This window comes from Triturus cristatus, chromosome 3_2 (assembly GCF_964204655.1).
Source record: "Triturus cristatus chromosome 3_2, aTriCri1.1, whole genome shotgun sequence".
NCBI classification, from domain to species: Eukaryota; Metazoa; Chordata; class Amphibia; order Caudata; family Salamandridae; genus Triturus; species Triturus cristatus.
In genome coordinates, this window is record NC_140584.1 from 311,600,491 (window position 1) to 311,621,157 (window position 20,667).

General features: G+C 44.3%; 1 protein-coding gene across 2 annotated transcripts in view; it reads left to right on the plus strand.

Annotated features, from left to right (window-relative positions):
- The first annotated feature begins 508 nt into the window (after window positions 1-508).
- LOC146857249 (uromodulin-like) overlaps window positions 509-20,667 on the plus strand; it is a 297,850-nt gene continuing 277,691 nt past the window's right edge. The window contains exon 1 of one of the 2 annotated variants that reach the window (XM_085646813.1): window positions 509-679. The gene's annotated coding sequence lies outside the window, so the exon portion shown is untranslated. Of the gene's footprint in view, window positions 680-1,040; window positions 1,173-20,667 lie in introns of those variants that run through there. The other variant, XM_085646814.1, reaches the window with a different exon arrangement.

Below are 20,667 nucleotides of genomic sequence, written 5' to 3' on the forward strand. Positions count from 1 at the left end.
ACAATTACACAGACGGCACAGAGCTGCCAACTGAGTCATGTCTTGCCTGACATCTTGAGTTTATGGTAGATTTTACAGCCATCAGTACTCTGCTCTCTGCGAACAGTAGTTTCGCTTTTATGAACCTCCAAAGCTTTCCCATCTTCAAGTAAAGCCTCAAAAAGTTCCCTTTTCTCAGCCATTGCAGTTTTCCTATTTTCAGCCTCACTGCCATGTAATATTGTGTGTACGTCTGTAATTTTTGTAATACGTTTATTCGTCTTGCTAAACTTCTGTCCCTCTGTTTGCGGGTATTTTCCGCGCTACGCAAAACCCCGAGAAAAATAAATTAGTTGTGAACCTACAAGACCGAATTTGCAGTATGCCGTATCACCACGTCCAGAGTTATCATCGCTAAGTGTCACGCATTATACTGGGGAATGCGCCATTGCTCGTATCTGCTCTGATCCAGCCACTAGTTAGTTAGGACACGCGCGCACACAGCACTGCCCCCTGCCGCTGAGACAGCGGTGGTGCTCCAGGTCTCGCCTCCCCGGAAGGCTCGACGTTGACCGAGCCCAGCCGCACAGTAATCCGAGCAGCTCCGCCACCCATCGACACCCGGCGCTGCGAAGTTGAACCTGCACCGAGACGGGGAGACAACGAGAGGCGGTGAGGAGTGTGTGGAGGAGAGGCAACGGCAAGTACCTTTTACTTCATTCTATTTAGTTGTATACATTCTCAAAGTGAACATTAATCTTTCTATTATTCTTATTATTATTGATAAAATGTTAGTGTTGCTCTGTCGCGTCTTGAGAAGCAACCGCCGTCAGTCGTGCGTTTTAGGTTAAATATGCAAAAAGATTGTAGGCTAAGCAGCTGAGACTACTTAAAAGCAGAGTAGGGGGTTGAGTCCTGGCGAGGTCGACTCAGCCTTTCAGTCTCCCGAATTCAACAGAATTAGTGGCATTGACTGAGGGGAGAGCGGCGCCTATTGGATAACTTCCTGAAATCACATCTGTAGGATTGGCTGCTGTTCTTATCCTCATCACGGGTGGCCTTTGTTTGGGTTCTGGGTTTTTTGAGTCAGGTGCCGGTGGCAGAGTTTTAGTATACTTACACGAGCGTATGTCCAGGAGAGCCAAATAAATCCATGCCAAATTTTCAAGAGAAACTCAGATTCTGTAAATGAGGTATGTTTAGATTCATTTTATGTTCATTTATCTTATGTAGAGTTATTCTAATTGTTTCTTCTTTTGTGTATATTTGATGGCACTCGTGTCTGTTTCCGGCGAGGTTTGTGATTTCTGGTCAGTGCTATGTGGGTTAGGTGTCATTTGGTTATTTCAGGTTGCTATATTGTGTTTAGTGCTTTTTCTGACATTTATATGGCCTCGTAGTGCTGTCATAATTCAGGTGCATTGACCCTTTTGACTCAATGACTCCATCAATGGCCGATGTCTAATTTACTCTATGTATGAGTGGGGGTAATCAGAAATGTGCAGAGCTCTCAAGTTCTCATATCCCTATATCAATAGCTAAGCCAGTCCAGATTTCTACTTTGCTTTCTGGGATTTGTAGTCCTGTTTATCCCATTATAACTCCTGGATTGAAAGTCCAAGAATGCAAAGTATTGGCTAGGATGAGCTACTCATGTATGGGCCCGGGAAACTCGAGAACTGTTGGGTTGCATATTATGTTGCTTATGAGTGTATGTGCTTGTGAGGAAACAGGTATTTTGCAGGTTTTCCCTTCTACCTCCACTTTTTGCCACACATTTGGACTACAAACATCTCTATCTTTTTGACTCTGAGAGTGCACGGAGGCCTGCTAACTAGATGTTAGTGTCAGTTCTATGCAAATTGTATGTTGAATTGGCTACCCCCTATTTTCACACGCTGACTTACTTAGAAGCCCCTAGTATATAGTAGCAAGGGTACCCAGGGCATGTAAGTCAGAGAGTGCATTCAGGGCTGCAGCACTGATTGTGTTACCCTGCTGTGGCAAAGTACAAAATGGCTCCCAGCCTGCCATTGTAGTCTGGAAGAGCAGTTTCAAAACTGCTAATTCATCTTTGCCATTTAAACAATGGGAAAGCCCCCACTTCCCTTATATGTCTCCCCTAAAGAAAGCCTATTGAGCCCTAAAGCAGGAAGCTGTATATTTGTAAGTGGGGCATATACTTTAATGTGTCCCAAAAGTAAAACTACCAAATTGTTGTTTTACTGTAGAAAAGCTTGTAGCCCCATTGGCTAACACAGAGTTGCAGGCTGGCATGTCAGGTCTGCTAACTTCTGAATGGGATTACTAATATCGGTACTCCATGGTATCAAATTAATTGTGGCATTAAGACGGGCTTGATGCCAAAATCCCTTTTAATGTCACTTTTAAGAAAAGGCAACTTTGAGAAAGTGGCCACTCTGTTCTCCATTTTATCTGGTGGCTTTTTGCTATTGTTAGCCACCAGACAGCTTTCTGCCCTCCTTGGGAGTAATATGAATGACTCATAGGCTCAGGAAAAATGGAGACCTTCCACAGAGGGAGTTGTGTTACTGCTGACTTGTAGGAAGCCAAACAAAGTGCTGGCCCAAAAGGCTAACTTCAAGGGGTGAAGCTGGCAATCACACTCATGTAGGGCTGCCCCTTTGTCCAGGTAGATGTGCTGGCAGCGGGAACAGACCAGTTACCAAACCGTTTTTCTGTGGGCAGGAAGCCCACAGGTAGCGACACCTCTATGGTGGATTTCCAAGCTTCTAACATCCAAGGATGGCTTAAAACATCCAAGGATGGCTTATGACATCTTGAGAGTGTGCCGAGTAGTGCACTCAGGGATTGCTAAATGCCACACATAGCTTGAAGTCATCATGGGGGGTTGGGGGGGAATCCTGGTAGCCCACTGGCTAGTGACCACTTCTTTCCACCCCAGGGCACTTGCTGGGCATAAATAAGGCTTTCCTGGCACCCTGAACCTCATATCACATCTGGACTTGAGAGAGGACCGAAAAAGGACAGCCCTGCTTATCCCTGGACTTGGCAAGAAGGATTGCCGCAACCGCTGGACTTCTCCTGCTGTTCTTTGGGATAGCAAAGAGAAGGCTGGGCCTGTGGTACTTGGCTTGAGGAAAAGTGTTTCCTGAGCACTAGATTGAAGTATTAATTCCAAGGGTCAGTCAGCTGACCCCCTGTTCCAGCACCAGGCTCATAAAAGCTGAAGATGCCCGTCCTAGCCAGTTAGTAGCCACTCGCAAGGAATCGCCACTGACTTGCAGCCAAGACGCCCTCCACTCTGGACTCAAAAGTTGCACCTGAGTCTGCCGCACCTGGAAGAGTTGTTGAAATGTGGATTGGTCAACAAAAAACAGACACAAGCCCTCATCAAATGGTATCGCTGTGACCAGAGATCGGTAGCCAGCCGCTGCTGTTCTTCTAGTGGCTCAAAGAGGACTTCGAGGGACTCATAACACTGTGGCCAAATTGCCCCCATTACCCGTGGACCAAGGAATAACCCCAGATTGATCGCATAGCACCCAGAGCATCTTTCAGCATCCTCCAATTCCTGCATCCCCAGCATCAGGACCACTCCATTGAAGTCTATGGCAGTCTTGATGTAAAATGTGCAACTGGACTTGAGACTGCTTTACAGACCAGGTAACTGTTCATATTCTCCTTATTGGCCCCCCAACCTTCTCCTTGTCGGAAATGTTTGCACAGTCTGGGCTGGAGTAGCTGACCACAACTCTTTCAAACTTTTCCAAAATTTACAAACTTTAAGGTTACCAATGCTTAGTTGCGCTTTGAACAAAAAAGCTGAGATTTACATTTTCTATATCTTTGGAACCCTCCAGTGGATTTTGCTCATCTTGGTTTCTAAAAATTCATAAAAATATAATTTATTTTGATAAATCGGTGTTGGATTTCTTTGGTATTGTGTGACTGTCTGTAATAAATTCAGTTACTGGTTGAGGGGTTTGAAACCTTTCTCAAGCAGCAACCAGAAATCTTCTCAGGATAAAGTCACAGACAAACCCTAAATTAACCTGTGCACATCCCTTGGGTAGCTTGGCACAGAGCAGTCAGGCTTAACTCAGAGGCAATGTGTAAAGTATTTGTACAACACTTCAAATAGTAATATAGTGAAAGCACATGACAAAAACGCCCCACAACAGAGTTAGAAAAATAGTCTTTTTATGCATAAAACAGTACAAAAATGACAAAAATCCAATTAGTAGTACCAGAGATATTACATTTTGAAGATTTTAGAGCAACAATTGTGCCAAAAGGCATTAAGTGCCAACTGTGAATATCTGGTCACACCGGACCAGGACAAAGTCACAAGTTCAGGCCGACCGTGATGGAGCGCGGGCTGGCTCCAGGGACCCAGTTCGGCCTGGTGAACAGAATACCTGAAATCCTTGTTTGCGGAGTGTTGCGAGGATCTGCATTGATGAAGTGTTACTCAGCTGAAGCAAAGCATTGGTTAGAAGATGCAGCGAAGCTGTGGTGCGAGGTCTGCTGCATCGGCGTCGAAGATCCAGTCGATGAGGGCTTACAATGCTAAGTCCAGAGTCAAGGATGCGTCGTGCCGTTGGCACGATGCGTCTGTTTTGAGGAGCTGTGAGGCTGTGAAGCAGAGTCCAGCGTCATCATCGAGGCTGCTGTTGACAAGAAATGCGAGGGTTTGCACCGAGGATGCATTGTGCAGTAGCGGTTCCGATGTGGTGACAGACTGCAAAGCATGTCTTTGTTGCAGTTCCGATCCACGCAGCAGAAGCAAAGCTTTGTTTCTAACTGGGGTTGCATCTCACAGCAGAGGAGATGCGCTGGTTCCACTGGACCCACCCAGGCTGACAGAGTGCCTCAGGCCCACTCCAAGTGTCCCGTACTGGGTTTGCACCACTTGGCAAGGTAGACTGACAGATGGCAGAGTCCTGGTGCATGAGTAATGTAGTTGTAGCCTTCTCTCCATGAGGTTCTAATCCGGAAACCCACCAACTAGCCCTTAGAGTAATTTCATTTTAATTTCCAATTACTTGATTTCGGCTGCCATGGCCATAAAAGTATAATCCATATACAATATACAGCGTAATTAACATCCATTGCAAAAGAGATCATATAAAAAGACATCAGTTAATAGGTAATATCTATACATACAAATTAATTCATAGTGGGTTATCAAATAAAAGGATATCATTAAAACAAAATAGTGTTGATAGCATAAAACAGGTATAGAGGAGATGCACTTAAATAACACATGTTAAGTTGGAGGGCGGCAAAGGGCTTTACCACGAATCACTCACGTAGCACCTAGAAATTTTGCAACAGAAATGGCATTACTGGCGAAGATCTAATCTAAGGATGTGCAAGCCTTCCTGATAAGTCCATACACCTATTAGCCTACAGATGAATACAAGCCAGGTATGCTGAGGAGATAAATAGCCTGGACATGCAAACAAAACATGGGAATCACTTTCACTTGGGCGATCACAAATCGGGCAAGAGTTGCCTCCTTTCCCAGCCTAACCTGTTGTAAATACTCAAAGAGGTAGGGTGCCTATGCAAAATTGAAAGTAAAGCTTCCTATGGAGTGGTACAGACACTATGTCCCAGAATAGCTCCAACCCTTGGATGGACTTAAAATCCATAAAATCACTGGTTAGCTTGACGGTGGCAGACTTCTGTGAATCCTCAGCCATCACAAGTGACCAGTATATCTTTTTCATTGCAACCATTAAAGGAAAAACAGATGTATCCGGATGTTCCCAAAAGTCATGGAGTCCTAACGAATATAGGGCTATCTTCATGTTTTTTTAAGCAAAGGGATTTTGTTAAAATAGTCGGCCTTCATCACATCCAGTAGGCAGTGGGCATAGTGGGCAAGTTCAGGAGTAGTCCACACATGTCTCCAATACAACACAGGCCGCAAACAAATATTATCCAAGACCTTGGAGACACCTAGGTCACTAATCCAAGGATATAATGGGGTGCTGACTGGGTGAGATACAAGATTCGTAAGGAAATTGTTCTCGGTTCTTGAAATATCGTCGTGTTTTGAGAAACCCCACAGTTCAGCCCCATACAGTGCTGACCTGGTCTCATAGATCTTTAGTGCAGGAGAAATGGGCTTTGTATGTGATGTCTTAGACTCCTTGAGTATTACTCCTGAGATCTGCTTCATCTTCGTGGTCCCCTTGTCAATATGGTGGTGCCAAGACATACCCTCTGCAAATGTGACCCCCAGGTATACAAAGGAATGAACCTTCTCTAGGGGAACACCTCCTAAAGTTAAATTGCCCTTAAAAGATCTATGCTGGTTGAAAAACATCACTTTAGTTTTGGAGGTGTTGATTTCCAAACCCTGATCCTCACAGAACTCATTAAAGTGAAACAGAAGCTTCTAGAGGCCTGACGGAGTCTTCAAAATCAACAAGGTGTTGTCTGCGTATAAAAGGATTGGTGTCTTAAGGCCTGACAAGGATGGAGCATCTGCTTCTACTTGATCCAAAAAGAATACAATATCGTTCATAAATAGTGAGAACAGGGTGGGTGTCAAGACACAGCCCTGGTGAACACCTTTGGACACTGGCACCCTTTCCGTCAACTGAGCCTGTTTCCCTCCCGATCGTATGCGTGCATGATTATCTTTATGCAAACAAATTAGAAGAGATAACATGCCAAGAGGCATTCTTAGGTCAGCTAGGACACTTCAGAGTTTGGGTCTGGGAATAGGGTCAAAAACCGATTTTAAATTTATAATGGCAACATAAAGGCTGCCTCTGCCAATCAAAACGGTTCTCCAGTAGATCAGTATAAAGCAAAAAACCTGGTTGATAGTTCAGACCCTTGGTCGAAAGCCTGCTTGAAATGAGCTTACAATGTTGCTCTCCTCAGTCCAGTTTTGTATTTTATAGAAGATTTTCTGAATGCAAACAATAAGGCTTATTGGTCTGTAATTAGATGCTAATGAACTGTCGCCTTTTTTATATGTAGGTAAAACTATGGCACCTTTCCTTGAGTAGGGGATGGGAGACCCCACTATGATTGCATTGGCCAAGGATAGGATATAATGAGACCAGGGTTCAATGTGAGCTAGAAAAATATCTTTGGAATGCCGTAGGACCAGCCACTCGCCCACATGGAAACATGTTCAAGGACTGTGAGATATCTGTAATTTCAAACAACGGCATAGGGCTGGTGCGAGTCTGGAAAGCTGGGGAAATCTATTGATACTATGGTGTCATCAGGATTGTCAGAATATAAATTTCCAAAATATTTCACCCAGTCAGAAGTCGCCATTTTTTTAGGCCTAATTCTGAACAACACTAAAGCAATCCTGTGCCACCAGTACCCAGAATTTTCATGAGTCACCAATGGAGCAAGTATCCAAAAGGGCCCTCCACCTATGTTCAGCTCAGTCTTTTATGGCATGCATAATGGCCTTTTTGTATTCCTTCCGTAGAGCTAGTTTACTGCCCATATCTTTAGTTTTTATGGCCTTGACTAATAAACGATTAGCTGTTCGACATTCTTTGCCATGACTCCTAATTAGTTTTGATCTGCCAGGGAGTTGCATTCAGAATTGTAAAAAGAGATAAGACCTGTTCGAAGAATGCCTCATGAATCAGCATCAGTTGATCAGATGCACTAGCTTGTCCCCCCTCTACCTGCATGAGTATTGAGTTTAGATGTTCCTGAATCGCTGCCAGTATTTCTGGACGTGCAGCAATCTGGGGCCATTTCAGATGTTGATTGTTTGCTGTCAAATCAGCCTCTCTAGTAAGTGACGGTGAATAGGAGTCTGGGTGATTGAACTCACAAAAGTGCTTAAGTAATGCAGATAAGGGATTATGGTCGCTGTTGATTGTTTCTAACACAGTCATATCAATGACTGTTGGACATGATCAAGTCAACAAAGATGTAGTCTATACAACTTGCATGAGAGTGCGTATTATAGGTGTGGGCACCCATGATGTCCAATTTGGTACGACCATTGAGTGCCCTAGGCCATACTCAAAGGTAAGTGCCTTTAGATAGAATGCTGAATGTACCCAGTTATGAATTGGTTGAATTTCTAAAAGAGGAACTGCCCAAGCAGTGTTTTTTCCGAGATGCAGTGAGGCTGTGGTGCAAAGTCTGCTTCATTGGCGTTGAAGATCCTGTCAACAAGGGCTTGGGATGTGAAGTCCGGAGTCACGAATGCATCGCCTAGTCGAGATGATGCATCGGTTCTGAGGGGCTGCGAGGCTGCAAAGCGGAGTCCAGCATCACTGTCGAGGCTGCCGTAGACAAGGAATGTGAGGGCCTGCACTGAGGTTGTGTTGTGCAGCAGCAGTTCCGATGCAGTGACAGACTGGAATGCGGGTCTATGCTGCAGTTCTGAGCCACGCAGCAGCAACAATGCTTTGTTTCTGCCTGGGGTTGCATCGTACCGCAGAGGAGATGCGTTGGTTCCACAAGATCCACACCGTCTGGCAGAGCACCTAAGGCCCACTTCCAAGTGTCCCGGAGTGGCTTGGCACCACTTGGTAAGGTAGACTCACAGATGGCAGAGTCCAGGTGCATGAGCAATGTAGTTGGAGCCTTCTGTCCATGAGGTTCTAGTCAGGAGATCAGCCAACTATCCCTTGGAGTCACTCTGGGGTTCTGGGTTTAAGAGATACAGTTCCAGTCCTTCTCACCCATGCAAAAATGCAGCAGGTCAGCAGAGCAAGGCAGCAACGCAGTAGTGCAGCAGGGTAGCAGTCCAGCAGAGTGGCAGTCCTTCAGCAGCACAGCAGTCCTTGTTACTGGCAGAGTATCCACAGGTCCAGAAGTGTACTGAAGTGGCGGTGTCTGAGATCTAGCATTTATACCCAGTTGTGCCTTTGAAGTGGGGGAGAAGCTTCTAAGTTTTCTCTTTGCAGTCCCCAAGCATCCTGTCTTCCCTGTCCTGGCTCAAGACTAACTACAGGGGGTATGCAGCCCTTTATGTGGAGGTAGGACAAGTCTATTCAAGTATAAGTGTGTCAGTGCTCAGATCCTCCATCCCATCCTGCCAGTTATTGCCCACGTAGACATAACCAAGTTCCCTATTATGTGTGGCTGTCTAGGAGTAATACACAAAGCTTAACTGTCAGCTGCACCTAGCTGTGTGACCCAGGTACAGGCTACAGGCACTGCATGGTTAAGGCAGAGACATGCCAACTTTGTGAAAGATAAGGGTACAAAAATAACAGTGAGAAAACTAAAAAAAACATTGATAACAGAGAACATATAGATCAGAGATGAAAACGTATTATCCTGGTTATCAATGTGTGGCTTTCCATCTTCATTAAGCAATACAGTGAGTATGTCCTAAATATAGGATTCAGTACTCAAGGATAGGTCAATTTAAAAATCACTAAAAAGAAGAATGGATTAGTCGTCGATGTTTCGGTCTTCGTTGCATCAAGTCAATGAGACCATCTTCTGGACAAATATAAAGCTTTTGCAATTTCATGACCCCTTGATCAAAGAAGCAAAGGTTAACTGGAATTCCCACACAGGATATCGCTAGTAGCAAATAGGATCAAAGATGATAAATGAATGAATCTTTTTGACTGGAAATGTATTTCTTGCTTCATGCAGTCGCGACAATTGTCTCACAGTCTCGATTGAATTCCACGTGAATTGGAACGAAGACCGAAACTTCGATGACTAATCCATTCTTTTTTTTTAGTGGTTGTTAAATTGACCTATCCTTTGAGTACTGAATCCTATCTTTAGGACATGTCACTATATTGCTTAATGAAGATAGATAGCCACACATTGATAACCAGGATTATAATTTTTCATCTCTGATCTATATGTTCTGTATATTATCAATGTTTTTTTGTTGTTTTCGCACTGTTATTTCTGTACCTTTCCTTTTTGTATTTATGATATTTTAAATATACTTTTCTGCTTTAGCTCACCGAGCTGATGTAATTGATTTACTAATTTATTTTATATAATTCAGTTTGATTGATTCTATTGAGTGTCATTGATTGCCACCCTGTAGATATACATATAGATTTGTTAAAAATCATTCTTGTTGAATAAATCCCTTTTAGGCATCTTTACCTTTTTCACTTTAAAACCCAAGCTCACAAGAATTGATTGGGTTGCCTAAATACTTGCTAGAAATTTTCTGAAAGTGTCATTCTCAAAATAGTAACTTAAAATCCGACTTCACCGTAAGTTAGGGGTTTCATCACAATTACAAAGACACCAAACATGAACTAAATACCTACTCCCATTTGAAAATTACAGTTTATTAAATGTAATAAGTAAAACCCAATGTTAATCTATGTGAGAGTTAAGCCTTGCAGTAGTGAAAAACAAATGTAAGAGTTTTTCACTGCCAGGACATATAAACCTTAAAAGTACATGTCCTACCTTTTAAATGCACTGCAGTCTGCCTTTGAATATCCAGGCCCTACCCTAAGGATGACTTACATGTATTAAATTGGGCCTGGCAAAAGGTTTATTTTGCCAGATTGAAAAGGCAGTTAAAACTGCTCACGAAGGCTTCAATGGCAGGCCTGAGGCATGTTTAAAGGCTTACTTAATGACTGGCACAATCGGTGCTGCAAGACTAATAGAATTATTTAATTTACAGGCCCTGGGGACATGTAGTGCCTCTTTACTAAGGACTTACAAGCAAACTGAATATATCAATTGAGGATAAGCCAATATTACCATGATTTCAGTTTTAAGTATACTCTTGAAATTCAACCTTTTTCTCCTAGCGTCCACTTATAAGTTCTCAAAATACACACATTTTCATCTCGAATACACTTTTTAAATTTTGGTATACATATATTTATTCAACCAAGTCAAAAGGTCTAACTTAGTATGCTGAGCTGAAAACAAGAGAGCAATATACAGGTAGCTACTAGTAGCTCATAAGCTACTTTTTGGAGAAGCCTGAGCTAGATGTTCTGCCCACTAAGGTATGCTGGAAGTAGGGTAGTCATCTGGGAGCAGCGAAGGGATTGAAACATGAAGGCATCTACCTAGTGAGAACCCAGTCAGTGTGGAAGTGGAATGCTATGTGTATTTGCACCAAGAAAGAAGAAGAAGAGGATGGGAGACAAGGATGTTCTCCCTTCCTTCATAGATTTAGTTCTGGAATGTGTTAGTTGTTAGCATTTTCAACAACATGACCTCATTTTGAGGGCATTTAGCTAAGTAGTGTAGTGTATTGTGTTGTAGGTCATATGTGTAGTGCTTAATGCCATTGATGATATGCTGAGAGCTTTCAGTGATTGGGTAAGATTCTCAGGATTGGAAGACTATATTTATAGGGTAGCCCACGTCGTATCATGTGTGAGGGATCGAGGTGTGCTCCAATTATGTTATGGAGAACGTAATGCTGTAGCTATGCATGTCTGTTTGGAAAATATCCTTCAAAGATGAGTTTGTCATGATTATGTCTATGACCTCTTCAGGCCACAATTTGGGCCAGGAGTGAAAACACATCAACATAAATAAAGACTTTAAATTTGTGCCCCAGTTGGATTTAAAAAAAATGCTACTGAAGATACCACATTGCATCACTGTGACTTTGACACACAGCTCTATGGTAGTGCATTTGAGTGGAGCTAGTGGGCAGAGGCCACCTGGGCATTGATATATGTGTCACTCATGACACGAAGGACTCCTGTGAAAATCTTGCTTTGTTATCCAATAGCACATAACATGGCAGAACTTTGGGGGACTATACTTATAATGATAAAAGCAATCATGTAAGCTGTAGTATGCAAAGCGCTATTCTAAACTGTGACCACCAGAAGGTCACCTTCATGGCATAGGCCAGTTGGCATCTGTGTTAGAAGCTAGTTATGTTAGAAGCTTGTGAAGCACCTTGTTACTTCAATTAGGAGTGTCCCCGCACTTGGTTTTCTTCTTAGCAATCCGTGAGCGAGCCATGGCAGTTAATTTACCATTGATTGCCTGAAGAACGAGGTCTTTAGTTTTTTGCGAAAGAAAATTTCAAAAGGTTGCATTCTAAGGTCCACAGAGAGGAGAGTCTACATCTTTACCACCAGGAAGCTGAAAGAGCTACCACCCAAACAAGCTTAATGCGTTCTGGGTATCATAAGCCTGGCTGTACCTGAGGATTTGAAGCAACCATTTGGTATATAAGGTTTGATCAATGGAAAAATATATCGAGGACCCCTTTGATTTAATATTCTGTAGCAAACACATAGAGCTTTAAAAGCTACTCTTGCCTTATTGGGAAGCCAGGGGAGTTTGGCAAGGTCATGACCCAAAGAAGAATGTCCTGGGATATTCTGAAGCATTCTTGCTGCGGTGTTCTGCAACATTCTTGTCTTACCTTAGGAAATACTAAGATAGTGTACATTACAACAATCCAAGCGTGACACTGCAAGTGCCTGAATGACTGTCTTCCTTGCCGAATCTGGCAGAAGCTTTAAAAAATGTCAAAGCATCGTCAAGATGCCAAAGCAGGTACCAGCAAGAGCAGAGATCTGGTAATTGAGGTTCACCAGGGAGTAAATGCAGATCCCAAGATTTGTTATCTTAGGTTTTGGAGCAGATATGGGCCCTAACTCAGATGGCCACCTTGTAGAAGTCCATAAAGACGGTTGCTTGCCTACCACAAGGACCTCAGTCTTTTTTGCATTGAGTCTAAGGCAGCTGGAGTCCATCCATTTTGCCAGGCGACCAGACATAATTTGAAGTTGGAAGCAGCTATTCCTTCGTCCTGTGCCTAGGAGATAATCAACTGAGTGTCATCAGCATAATACACCATCTTCACCCTGTTACACTCAACTACATCAGCCAAGGAGTGCATGTAAACATTAAATAGGGTCAGGCTCAAAGCCGATCCCTGAGGTCCCCCTTGCTGCAGAGGGCAAATCTCTGAGGTGAAAGACTGCTGGAAGACCTGGAAGGTGTCATCCTGGAGGAAATCCATAATCCAGCCAAGCGCACAACCCCACACACAGAGACTCCAAAGTCATTAAAGTAGGAGGCCATGGACACGGTGTCATAGGCTGCGCTCAGGTCAATCAATCAATCAATCAATTTGTAAAGCGCACTACTTACCCGTAAGGGTTTCAAGGCGCTGGGTGGGGGGAGTGCTGTTGCTATTGGTCGAAAAGCCAGGTCTTGAGTCGTCTCCTGAAAGTCAGCAGGTCTTCGGTTTGTCGTAGGTTGAGGGGGAGGGTGTTCCAGGTCTTGGCGGCGTGGTGGGAGAAGGACCTGCCTCCGGAAGTGGTTCTACGGATGCGCGGGACTGTGGCCTGGGCGTGGTCAGCGGAGCGGAGCTTCCTGTTGGGTACGTAGAAGGAGAGTCGACTGTTGAGATAGGCTGGGCTGGTTTTGTGGAGTGCCTTGTGTGCGTGAATCAGGAGCTTGAAGGAGATTCTTCTGTTGACGGGGAGCCAGTGCAGGTTCCTCAGGTGGGGGGTGATGTGGTCGCGGCGCGGGACGTCGAGGATCAGGCGTGCTGAGGCGTTCCGGATTCATTGCAGTCTGTTGATGAGCTTGGATGGGGCTCCGGAGTAGAGGGCGTTTCCGTAGTCGAGTCTGCTGCTGACTAGGGCATGGGTGACTGTTTTCCTCGTGTCTGTCGGGATCCATCTGTAGATCTTGCGGCGCATACGGAAGGTGTTGAAGCAGGTAGAGGAGACTGCGTTGACTTGTTTGGTCATGGTGAGTTTCGAGTCGAAGATGACTCCCAGGTTGCGTGCGTGGCTGGTAGGAGCCGGGGGTGTCCCCAGTGATGCGGGCCACCAGAAATCGTCCCATGCTGAGGGGTTGGGCCCGAGGATGAGGATCTGCGTCTTGTCTGAGTTCAGCTTAAGTCGGCTTTCCTTCATCCAGTCGGCGACAGCCTTCATTCCCTGGTGGAGGTTGGATTTGGCGGTGGGGGGTCCTTGGTGAGGGAGAGGATCAGCTGCGTGTCATCGGCGTAGGAGATTATGTTGAGGTCGTGCTGTCGGGCGATGCGTGCGAGTGGTGCCATGTAGACGTTGAACAGCGTCGGGCTGAGGGAGGATCCCTGTGGGACGCCGCAGATGAGGCTTCGGACCGGAACGGGGGGAGGCAGACTTTGAGTTCTGCCGGAGCGGAAGGAGGTGGTCCAGTCCAAGGCCTTGTCTCGGATCCCTGCGTCGTGGAGGCGCGTGCGTAGTGTGCGGTGGCAGACGGTGTCGAAGGCGGCGGAGAGGTCCAGGAGGATGAGGGCCGCTGTCTCGCCGTTGTCTAGCAGTATCCTGATGTCATCTGTGGCGGCGATGAGGGCGGTCTCGGTACTGTGGTTGCTGCGGAATCCTGATTGGGATGGGTCCAGGATGCTGTTGTCTTCGAGGTGACGGGTAAGGTGGGTGTTAACTATCTTCTCGATGACCTTTGCTGGGAACGGAAGCAGGGAGATGGGCCGGAAGTTCTTGAGGTCGCTCGGGTCTACCTTGGGTTTCTTCAGTAGGGCGTTGATCTCGGCGTGCTTCCAGCTCTCAGGGAAGGTAGCGGTCTCAAAGGAGAGGTTGATGATGCTGCGCAGGTGGGATGCGATGGAGCTGCCGGCTTTGTTGAAGATGTGGTGTGGGAGAGGGTCAGACGGGGGATTGTGCCCATGGTCTTGATTGTGTCCTCGATGCTCACGTTGGCCCAGGTTGTCAGGGAGTCGTGGTCGATGGGGTGCGGTGGGTCTGGCATGTCGAGGCCTGTAGGGGTCGTCCGGGGGTTGGAGCTGTCATGGATGTCGATCATCTTGCGGTGAAAGAAGGTGGCGAGGGAGTCGCACAGGGCTGGCGGGATGTCGTTGGCACTGGAGCTGGGGTTGGAGAGTTCCTTCATGATGTTGAAGAGCTCCTTGCTGTTGTGTGCGTTGTTGTAAAGGCGGTCTTTGAAGGAGGTCCTTTTGGCAGTCATGATGAGGTGGTGGTGATTGCGGATGGCGTCCAGCATAATCATGGCCGCTGTCTTGCTCTCGTCAGCTGTTAATCTAATGAGGGAAAGACAGGGACCTTGATTATGCACTTTACATTATGCCTTGAGGAAAACTCGCTACCTGTCAAGAGTTCATGGGGTCTAGGACTGAAGCGTTGCTTTCTTCTTTCTATGATTTCACTTGGGTAAACAATCTGTCTAGCAATCTAGCTGTCCAGCATGCATTGCATGGATCTCAAATTGTTGTATGTCAGATTCCAGTAACTTTATCAGGTTTGATTTTTATTATCAACATAGTGGTGCTTACCATCCATTTTCCAATTGCTTCCCGGTAGCGACGTATGCTATACCCATTGGGTAAAGTCTTTAACTTATGAAGTGAAATGCTGATCATTGGAAGCTTAACTCACACACAGAACCAATACAGTTCTTCAAGTCTTCCTCTTCTCACATGCAGAACAGGTACAACACTGTCCAGCAGCAGCTGTGCAAGCTTGTGTCATAGATGTAAATTGTACAATCCTGGGCTGTATTAGTGCAGAAATTCCATACAACACTCTGAACAAGCGTAACACTAGCTAGCACAAGTGAGAGCCTCGCTGAAAGACAACAAGCTTGACTCTCACCCAAACAAAACAAGTTGAGTACTGGGCAGCAGCAATGGGAAGTTACTGATTGATAGTTTTGGTAAAGCGTAGAAACACTCAACAGGGTATCTGGACATTAAAAACTATTCGCTAATAGTAACCACCTGCCATAGGCTATTATTAAATAATGTTAAAATAAATTGGTTTTTAGAGTTTTTCTAAGAGCAAGTTAATTGGAAGTGATGTGCTGCGCAAATGGTATGGAATGCCACAATTTATCGACTCAAAAAGAGGGGGAACCAATAGTGCTGGAATGAATTTGAGTGGGAGCGGTGTCCAATAATGTCACCTCACTAAAGTACGAGAGGATATTTGACAGTGTTTATTTTAAAACAAAAGAAAAGTTGCAGGAAGAAAAATGTTTGAAGAGCTCCTTTACTGTTCATTATCCATTTAAACTTTTTCAAGTTTTGTGGGATTGCACCCTCCACACCTCTAGGTCCAGCACCACTGAAAGGAGTGGCCACCTTCTATCATCTGCTTTGGTGGTGATGCCAAAAACAATAGGAAGTGGCAGATATTAGTGATCGAGGTGGTGAGCAACTCCAAATCAATCTGCAAATTATTACCATAAAAAGTTTTATGACAAATACGTATAGAGTTATATTTGATTCTCTTCTTAAATGGAAGCCACAAATACACAGTATTACAGTGGACAAAAGCGGGGCAGGTTCCTGCCTATTTGGATGAGTGCCTGACAACTCCACATTGGAAAATCCAGTAAACAATCTTCATCTGTTTACTGATTTTCAAGAACTATCAATAAGGGAACAGAAGAAAATAATGAAGAATCATTAGAAATAAGGTTCCACGGTTAACTTACGTTTAAAGAAATATCTTAAAGGGACTGTAGACACTATAGCATCCTTAATTTGAAAAGTTCTAAATGCTTCATTCAGAAAAGGGAAGGTCCCTGATGATTTCAAGCAAATCATTGTCCAACTATTATTGACAAAACCCACACTGGATGCTACAGACCTAGCTTCAGATCTAGTTTTGCTAATTGCTCATCTATAAAAGTTTCCAGTGAACGCAGCCACTTCACAACTGCAATAATTGGAGAACGACTGAAAATTATTGGACTGCGCATAAATGGGCTTCAGGTCATATAAGGTGGCTGCATCAATAGTTCATTATTTCAGAAAGACAGCAGATAGACACAGAGTAGAAGCAGACATGTTGTTAAACCTTTGTGCAGCATTTGATGCTATTGACCATGCCCTACTCTTTGAATGGCTAAAATGCAATGCTCTTGAATGGTTATAGTCTTTCTTGGCAGAAATGCTCTCAGGTGGTCCAGATAGGACATTTTAAGTCTGGCTTTCTTCCAGTCAATTGAGAAGTCATACAAAGTGTCACCATTATTAAATCTTTATGTTAGTCCACGGTCCTTACCCTTGCAGGAATTGAATATCATCCCCTATTTATGTGCAAATGATGTTCAAATTATTTTTAATCTCTTGTCACAGGAGAACAATAGCACTCATGCTGTTCAAGAAATCCAATGTAAATGTTTATTAACTATTTAAAATTATGCCTAGCTAAGAAAGATATGTTGATGGTTAACAATAAACTGAACACATGAGGATGATCAGTAAGGCTACATTATTGTGGTACTGCACCAGTGTAAACTTGTCGTGTAAGGAAGTTTGGTGTTGTACTTGATCCAGATCTTTCTGTGGATGCCCAGATGGCCATATTAGCAAAAACCTCTTTTTCCATCTAAGGTGCTTCCGTCGGCTCTTCATCTTTCAGTACTTCACACAACTCTCGCCACTAATGGCTTTGTTCAGTCCAGATTACACTTTGGGAACACAATTTTATTGGCATATCTGTCTGTATTTTTAATGGCCTCCTACACATCCAAATGCAACTAGGCTGACAAAAATTTGACTGCATATCAGATAGCTACAAAGCCGTCACAGCTTGCTATTGTTTAAAAGAGTACCATTTAAAGCAGCATGTTGATTGTGCCTTTAAAAGGACTGGACCGATTTTTCTTCAACAAAAATCCGATAAATATGAACCACAGAAATCACTCTGCTCAGCATCCTCTATGATGCTAATTATTAGTGAACGCAGTCACTTCACAACTGTCATACAAAAAACGTAGGGCCTCATTAAGAGTTTGGCGTTTCACAGACTGCCAGACTTGCGGGGGCGCTGCGGTCTTCTGACTGCCCTATTATGACCAGGGTAGTCGGGCTGCCCTGGGTCCACCCCAACTACCAGGGATCAGAGATCCCTGGTGGTGGCGCGGTCTGGCCACCATATGCCACAATATGCTTGGCGGGGCAGCTGAGGTCCCACCAAGCATAATATGAGATTCCTTATGCCATGCTTTTCATGGCTGCGCAACCACTATGAAAAGTGTGGTGGTGAGGAAACAAAGAAGGCACTTCAGAGCCCCCGTGTGTCTCTATGCCATGGGGGTGCATGTAGGAGGTTACATGTTGAGCCCCCCTGTGTGAATGCACCCCGGTACCTGCATGACATGGACTGCAGCAGTCCATTCTGTGCAGGTACTGATTTTGACGTTCCAATTGTAGTGCCTATTTCATAGGCACTGCCCTGGGGATGCCAAAGAACCGCCCATCAGACAGGAGAAAACTCCTAATCTGGCAGGTGTTTCAACCATGGGTTTGGCGTTGCAGGAGTGGGGCAGTCCCACTCCCGCACTGCAAAACTCATAATGAGGCCCTTAAAGTTATTGGACTGTGCGGATATGGGCTCCAGGTATTACACAGTGGCTGAATGAGTAGTTCAGTACCTCAGAATGACAGTAGATAGAGGCAGAATTTGGGCATACAGTTTTGTATACTTGTAGAATGGTTAAAAGGTCTCAACATCAAGGACAGTGCCGTTGAATGATTATCCTCTTTCCTGGGAGAAATGTCCAGATAGAAAAGTTTAGGTGTGAGTTTCTTCCAGTCAATTGAGCTCACCATTTTCCCCTGTATTGCTTATTCTGGCCTTCTTTAATTTTTATTGTGGACAATATACTGTGTATGAATATTTGTTTTGTAGTAAATGTGTTCTACTGGTCGTGACATTTGGTGTGTGTATTCAGTAATGCTTGTCCATTTGGGTACCTGGCATCTGAGAAAAATTATCTGTGCCTTGTCCAGCTGGATGGTATGTGTCATTGTAACGGAGAGTAAGGTGTCTTGTTTGGGTCCCAAGTATCCCTTTATCCAGACTACCTGTGGGGTGTTGGTGCCATATTGTGGGTTGACCTTTGTTTGATGAACAGTGGGGTGATGTTGTGAGCCTGCTGTAGTACAACTTTGAGCAGTGTTGGATGTATGTGCAACTTTCTATTGGAGATTGTGATTGCTTGTTACAGTTAGGACTGTTGTGAGCATGGCGATACCCAACTATATACCAATTCTGTGCTGTTCTAGGTATGTAGTCACTATTCCGGCTAATGTTTTAATTTGGATGTTGGGTGTTGCTTTTGAGTGGAAGTTTGTGCACATAGCGATATCCAAATACCAGTCACATCAGCCCTGTGCAGCACTTGTGTGCTGCCCATCAAGTATGGTATATTATTTAATGTTTTTATGACCATGCATGCTCTTGTGAGCTCATTGATACCCAACAATCTGAACAATCATAGCTGCGTTGAATGAGTTTTCAGAGTATTGTCTAATCTGTTGTGCTAAGTGACTGTTGCAGTATTGAGGGCAGTGCTGTAGTGAATGCAATGCCACAGTTTAAAGTAGTATGCATAGTTTATCGTGCCTTTCAAGGCACTAGGCCAATTTTTCTCCTACAGAAATTACTTAAATATGAACCAAGGTGATCACTCTACTCCGCATCCTCTGTGATGGTAGCTATCCCTAAATTCAAACTAAAGAAGTAGAGTGGAGGGACTCTCAGAGTGGCTGTGGCCATATTCTGGATTGTCATCTCTCTGGAGATTTGGGAGGCCCCATCTCTATTCAACTTTAGAAATAAACTAAAGTCTTTGTTGTTTAGTAGGGAATAACACTCATTCAACTCTCCACTAATCCACAAAGTAATTTATTAGACTTTTTCCTTATGTTGCTTAGCACTAAGTGATTCCATAGCAGTAAATGTGTGCTTTGCAAATAGCCTTTAATAATATTGGTCATCTTCTCCATCCATCCGTCCATCCGTCTGTCCATTATCCATCCATCATACATCATCCATACATCTTCCATCATCAACCAGCCATCTTCCATCATCCATCCATCCATCCTCCATCATCTATCCATTATCCATCCATCCTCCATCATCATCCATCCATCCCCTCCATACATCCTCCATCATCTATCCATTATCCATCCATTATCCATCATGATCGTCATCGTGTACCACTGGGCAGCAGTGAGGTTTGATGTCCTTACACAAATAAAAGGTGCAGAAGAAGAACCACAAAAGTGCTTTCTTCCTACCACGGAGAGCAAACGCAATACTGAGTGCAGGAGTTGAACCACCTTCCTTCACTCACAGAAATCAGGAACAGTACCTGCAGTGGCAATACAAGCCTGCACAAATCTACACACATACATGTACACAGTGATTACATGACCAACACTAGTAACACTGCTGAACAAGCCCACGCACACAGTATGTGGTATATTTGGCAGCAGCAGTGGCAGGCTACCTCCCACAGAGGAGAGGCACAGGACGGTCAGCAGGGCCACAGCAGGGCCCGGAAAGCTTTCACTAAAGAACAGGTGCAGCCGTGGTGGAAGAGCCACTGAACAGACAGCACAGATAGTATTAATAAAAGCTTCACTTTCAAATGGAGCATAACAGACCATGTGCAGGACGGCCTAGAGCACTCCAGGGCCCTCCTACAAGACAGGAGCCTCTATTATGTAGTCTGCTTTATTGTGCAGAGTACTTAAAAGATTACTACAACTCTCATAATCCTGCCCTCCTGGGCAAGAAGATATTAACACAAAAACGCCCACATATAATTTGCTGTAGTCCTCACACCATATACTATTTATTGTCTTGCTGCTAATGATAAGTGCATTACACACGCTGTGTGCTAGCATTGGGTTGTGACAAACTAGTTATTATTTATTTGTTGTTTAAACTGAAGTTTTAATTTCTGTCAGTCCATTTCACATAGGTATTTGCCAAT